Source organism: Phocoena sinus, chromosome 20 (assembly GCF_008692025.1).
Source record: "Phocoena sinus isolate mPhoSin1 chromosome 20, mPhoSin1.pri, whole genome shotgun sequence".
In the NCBI taxonomy this organism is placed as follows: domain Eukaryota; kingdom Metazoa; phylum Chordata; class Mammalia; order Artiodactyla; family Phocoenidae; genus Phocoena; species Phocoena sinus.
The window spans coordinates 13,427,333-13,433,496 of NC_045782.1; positions in this window are offsets into that span (position 1 = coordinate 13,427,333).

Genomic DNA, 6,164 nt, shown 5'->3' on the forward strand with positions numbered 1-6,164 from the left:
TTTTTCTGTTTTTTAATTGAAGTATAGTTGATTTACAATATTGTGTTTGTTTCAGGTGTACAGCATAGTACCTTAGTATTTTTGCAGATTGTATTCCATCATAGGTTATTGCAAGATAATGCATATAATTCCCTGAGCTGTACAGTATATCCTTGTTGCTTCTTTATTTTATATATTGCAGTTTGTATCCGTTAATCCCATACCCCTAATTTGTCCCTCCCCCTTCCCCCTCCCCCTTGGTAACCACAGGTTTTCTCTGTGAGTCTGTTTCTGTTTTGCATATACATTCATTTGTATTATTATCATTATTTTTTGTTGCACCACACAGCATGTAGGATCTTAGTTCCCTAACTAGGGATTGAACCCACGCCCCTTGCAGTGGCAGTGTGGAATCTTAACCACTGGACTGCAGGGAAGTCCCCATTTGTATTACTTTTTAGATTCCATGTATAAGTTATATCCTATAGTATTTACCTTTCTCTGTCTGACTTATTTCACTAAGCATAATATTCTCTAGGTCCATCCATGTTGCTGCAAATGGCAGTATTTTATTCTTTTTTATGGCTGAGTAATATTCCATATATATATGGTGTATATATATATATATATATATCTTCTTAATCCAGTCATCCATTGATGGACACTTGGGTTGCTTCCATGTCTTGGCTATTATAAATGGTGCTGCTGTGAACATTGGGGTGATCTTTTCGAATTAGTGTTTTCATTTTTTATGGATATATACCCAGGAGTGGAATTGCTGGATCTGTTTTTAGTTTTTTAGTTCTGTTTTTATTTCCCATCAGGGAAGTACCTTCTGCCCATGTTTTGATCAGATTGTTCTTTTTGATATTGAGTTGTATGAGTTGTCTTTATGTTGGATATAACCTCTTGTCAGCTGCATCATTTGAAAATATTTTCTCCCATTCTGTAGATTGTCTTTTCATTTTGTTGATGGTTTCCTTTGCTGTGCAAAAATTTTTAAGTTTAATTAGGTCTCATTTTTGCTTTTATGTCTTTTGCTGTCGGAGACTGATCCAAGAAAATATTGCTACGATTTATGTCAGAGAGTTCTGCCCATGTTCTCTTCTAGGAGTCTTATAGTTTCAGGTCTTACATTTAGGTCTGTAAACCATTTTGAGTTTATTTTTGTATATGGTATGGGAGAATGTTCTAATATCATTGTTTTACGTGCAGCTCTCCAGGTTTCTCTGCACCACTTGTTGAAGAAACTGTCTTTTCTCCATTATATATTCTTGCCTCCTTTATTGTAGATTAATTGACTGTAGGTATGTGGGTTTATTTCTGGCCTCTCTATTCTGCTCCATTGAACTGTGTGTCTGTTTTTGTGTCAATACCATGATGCCTTGATCACTGTAGCTTTGTAAGTATAGTCTGAAGTCTCCGGTTTTGTTCTTTTATCTCAGGATTGCTTTGGCAATTAGGGGTCTTGAGTGGTTCCATATAAATTTTAGGATTCTTTGTTCTACTTCTGTGAAAAATGTCATGGGTATTTTGATGGGGATTGCATTAAATCTGTAGATTGCTTTGGGTAGTATGGTCATTTTAATTATATTAATTCTTCCAGTACAAGAGCACAGGATAAATTTCCATTTCTTTGAATCATTTTCAATTTCTTTCATCAGTGTTTTATAGTCTTCAGAGTATAGATCTTTCACACCCTTGGTTAAATTTATTCCTAGGTATTTTATTTATTTTTGATGTGATTTTAAGTGAGATTTTTAAAAAACTTTCTCTTTCTGATGTTTCATTATTTGTGTATAGAAATGCAACAGATTTCTGTATATTACTCTTGTATCCTGCAACCTTGCTGAATTCATTTATTCTAATAGTTTATTTTTAGGTGGAGACTTTAGGGTTCCTTATATAAAGTATCATGTCATGTGCAAATAGTGACAGTTTTGCCTCATTCCTTACAACTTTGATACCTTTTATTTCTTTTTCTTGTCTGATTGCTGTGGCTAGGACTTCTAATATTATGCTAAAAGAAGCAGTGAGAGTGGGCATCGTTGTCTTGTTCCTGAATTTAGAGGAAATGCTTTCCTCTAACGCTTTCCTCTTAAGTTTTTCAGAGTGGTCTGTTGTATCATTTAAGACCTCTGTTGCCTTATTTTGTTTTTTGTCTGCATGATCTGTCCATTGATGTCAGTAGGGTGTTAAAATCTCCTACTATTATTGTATTATTGTCAATTTCTCCCTTTATGTCTGTTAGTATTTGCTTTATATATTTAGGTGTTCCTGTATTGGGTACCTATATGTTAATGAGTATAATATCCTCTTGTATTCATCCCTTTTTCATTATATAATGCTCTTGTCTTTTGTTATAGCCTTTTTTTAAAAATTATTTTTTAAAATTTACCTATCTTTTTTGGCTGCGTTGGGTCTTTGTTGCTGCGCGGGGGCTTTCTCTAGTTGCGGTGAGCAGGAGCTACTCTTTGTTGTGGTGCGCATGCTTCTCATTGTGGTGGCTTCTCTTGTTGCGGGGCATGGGCTCTAGGTGCGTGGGCGTTAGTAGTTGTGGTACGTGGGCTCAGTGGTTGTGGCTCATGGGCTCTAGAGCGCAGGCTCATTAGTTGTGGTGCATGGGTTTAGTTGCTCCACAGCACGTGGGATCTTCCCAGACCAGGGCTTGAACCGATGTCTCCTCCATTGGCAAGCGGATTCTTAACCACTGAGCCACCAGGGAAGTCCGTAGCCTTTGTTTTAAAGTCTATTTTGTCTGATATGAGTGTCACTACCCCTGCTTTTTTGTTGTTTCTATTTGCATGAAATATCTTTTTGCCTCCCCTCACTTTGTCTTTTTTTTTTTAATTTATTTGGCTGCGTTGGGTCTTAGTTGTGGCACGTGGGATCTTCACTGGGCATGCAGGATCTTTTGTTGCTGCACGTGGGCTTCTCTAGTTGCGGCGTGTGGGCTCAGTAGTTGTGGTGTGCGGGCTTAGTTGCCCTGTGGCATATGGGATCTTAGTTCCCTGACCAGGGATAGAACCAGCGTCCCGTGCATTGGAAGGCAGATTTTTTTTTCTTTTTTAAAAATTATTTATTCTTATTTTTGGCTGCATTGGGTCTTTGTTGCTACGCACAGGCTTTCTCTTAGTTGCAGCGAGTCGGGGCTACTCTTCATTGCGGTGTGCGGGCTTCTCATTGCGGTGGCTTCTCTTGTGGGGAGCACGGGCTCTAGGTGCACGGGCTTCAGTAGTTGTGGCTTGCAGGTTCTAGAGTGCAGGCTCAGTAGTTGTGGTGCACGGGCTTAGTTGCTCCATGGCATGTGGGATCTTCCCAGACCAGGGCTTGAACCCGTGTCCCCTGCATTGACAGGCAAGATTCTTAATCACTGCGCCACCAGGGAAGCCCCTTATTGTAGGTTTTTGACTTGTGGTTACCATGGGGTTCATATATATTGACCCATAATTATATCTAATTGCTTTAAACTGATAATCATTTAAATTTAAACATTCTAAAAGATCTACATTTTTTGCTTCTCTCCCCCACATTTTGAGTTTTTGATACCATTTTATATCTTTGTGCTTATCCCTTTACTGTTTATTGTAGTTGCTTTTTAAAATTAAAAAAAATCTAAGTACTGGCTTATTTAAGTGATCTTTAATCCTTACTATATATTTGCCTTGCCTATTGGGATTTTCCCTCTCCTATAGATTCTTCTTTTCCATTTAGAGTAGACCCTTTAACGTTTCTTTTTTTTTTTTTTTGCGGTGTGCGGGCCTCTCACTGTTGTGGCCTCTCCCGTTGCGGAGCACAGGTTCCGGACGCGCAGGCTCAGCGGCCATGGCTCACGGGCCCAGTTGCTCCGCGGCATGTGGGATCTTCCCGGACCAGGGCACAAACCCGCGTCCCCTGTATTGGCAGGCGGATTCTCAACCACTGCGCCACCAGGGAAGCCCTCAACATTTCTTTTAGGGTAGGTTTAGTATTGCTGAATTCTTTTAGTTTATGCTTGTCGGAGAAATTCTTTTCTTCTCTTCTAAATGATAATCTTGCTGGATAGAGTATCCTAGGTTGCAGGATTTTCCCTTTTAGGGCTTTGAATGTATTATGCCACTTCTGCCCTGCCCTGCAAAGTTTCTCCAGAGAAATGAGCTGATAGCCTTGTGGGGATTCCCTTGTGTATGACTCTCTGTTTTTCTCCTGCTGCCTTTAGAATTCTCTTTATAGCTTTAATTTTGCCATTTTAATTATGATATGTCTTGGTGTGGGCCGGTTTGGGCTCATCTTGTTTGGCACTCTGCTTCCTGAAATTGGATATGTTTCCCTTTTTAGGTTTGGGACGTTTCCAGCCATAATTTCTTCAAGTACATTTTTGATCCCTTTCTCTCTCTTTTTCTGGAACCCCTATAATGTGAATATTGGCACATTTTATATTCCATAGATCTTGTATGTTGTTTTCTCCCTCCCCCCCCCTTTCTTCTTTCTTCTGTTCTTATTGGGTGATTTCTGTTATTCTATCCTCCAGATCACTTATGCATTCTTCTGTGTCATTTAGTCTGCTATTCATTGCTTCTAGAGTGCTTTTTATCTCAGAGATTGAATTATCAATTTTTGATGGGGTCTTTTAAATTTCTAGTTCCTTGGTAGAATGATCTGTGCTTACGTCTACTGTCTTAATTCAGTTAGCATTTTTATTACCCACTTTTCGAATTCATTGTCTATTGATTATCTCTTTTTCATTATTTATTTCTTCAGGGGTTTTCTCTTGCTCTTTGAGTTGAGAGTAGCTCCTCTGCGTTTTCATTTTACTTAACTTTCTCTGTCTCTGAATTCAGGTGCAACAGTTATCTGTTATGGTCTTGAAGGGGTGTTTTTATGTGGGAACATCCCTGTGTAGACTGTGTGCGCCTAACATCTTTGGCGTGTGGGTTGAATTTGATGTGGATGCCAGCCCACTACTTTCCTCAGGATGTGTTGACAACTACCACCTTGATGGGGGGTTACGGCTGGCGTTGGAGGAGCCAAAGACTGTGTAGGGTGTGAGGCGAGACTTGCTGTCTCCTCACTGGCCACAGCCGCCCTGTTGGGTGGGGTCTGCTCCCAAGCTGCTGGAGTGGAAGCCCTGAGGGTCGGGCTGGAGCTGGCTCTGTTCCCTTCAAGTGTGTGTTTTTCCGTCTCCCCACACTGGAACCTTTGCCCTGGAGGGGAGTGCTGAAATAAGCAGGGTTTGTGTGCTTACAGATGTCCAACGTGCTGCTTGTGTAGGTGTCTGCAGTCACGCTCAGAACCAGATCAGGGTTGTCTTTTCCCCTATTGCGGTGGTCCCAGCTCTAGTGTAAGGTTGTGGCATGGAGTGGGTGGGGCTGGAGCGTTTGCTTGGGGATCATGGCATTGTGGTTGCAGGAATCGAAATGGCTGCACTGTCATGAGGAGTCTGGGCTACTCTGTGGCGCTGAGTAAGCGCCAGCAATGGCCGTCACCCAGCCTGTACCATACCCCAGGCCCGTGGGTCACCTCTGTGTCCCTAGATCGAGTCCTTTTCCAGGATGTGGCTGCCCTAGATTCAGTGCCAAGCTGTGGTGTGGAGTGAGTGGGGCCAGGGGGTTCACTCAGCTTGGGTCAGAGTGTGGCAAGGTGACAGCTGCTAGGGCAGACCGCTCTCTGCCCTGTTTGGTGGCAAGCCAGCACTGCGTACTCCTCGCCAGTGCGGTCTAGGCTTCTCCAGCCTTTCTATGTGTCACAGCTGTTCTCCAGGCAGCCAAAGGGCCTTGCCTCCTCTGTATAAGACCGCAGGACTAGAATGCCCAGTCTGTCTCTCAACCTGCTCACTCCCCAGGGTGAGTGTCCACCTGTATGATCTCCCTGTACCTCTTAGTTCCCTCCTGGGGGCACAGGTCTCGACCCGGTGCTTTTCTTCCCATCCTACCTGGGATGGGATTATGGGGGGATCTTTCTTGCAGCCTTGGTTGTATAGGAGTCCTTCTGCCAGTTTTCACGTAGTTTTTGGTGAGAATTGTTCTACATGTAGATGTATTTTTTGATTTGTGGGGGGGAGGTGAGCTCTACATCCTCTTACTCTGCCATCTTGATCACCCTCCCACTCTCTTTCTCTCTCCTTTCCTCCTCGCATTCTCTCCCTTTCCCTACTCAGGGAACTCTGTGGTACTTGGGGTGGTTTCTCACCTGTGCCCCAGAAGTCT